The sequence below is a fragment of the Lactuca sativa genome, chromosome 3, assembly GCF_002870075.4.
Source record: "Lactuca sativa cultivar Salinas chromosome 3, Lsat_Salinas_v11, whole genome shotgun sequence".
NCBI lineage: Eukaryota > Viridiplantae > Streptophyta > Magnoliopsida > Asterales > Asteraceae > Lactuca > Lactuca sativa.
Genome location: NC_056625.2, coordinates 35,593,573 through 35,593,879, shown reverse-complemented (window position 1 = coordinate 35,593,879; position 307 = coordinate 35,593,573).

The window sequence follows — 307 nt, the reverse complement described above, 5'->3', positions numbered from 1 at the left end:
ATTGGATAAACATAAAACTCTCCCTTTCGTATGCAAAACTATCGCTAGTGGTATGCAAAACTATCAGGTGCTTAATTTATTTTTTTGTTAGAGAAGTTAGAAAGTTATCCAAGTTAATTATAACGTCATCTTCTTGTTAGCAAGCATGTGTATATATTATGGGAGATGATTTGTACACAACAATTTTTCTCCATACACAACAATTGATGTTTTAAAATGTTGTACTGTACAACTCTATAATGCATAAATTGTTGTGTATGGCAAAAAATTGTTGTGTACGAATCACTTCCCATATATTATTAGCAAG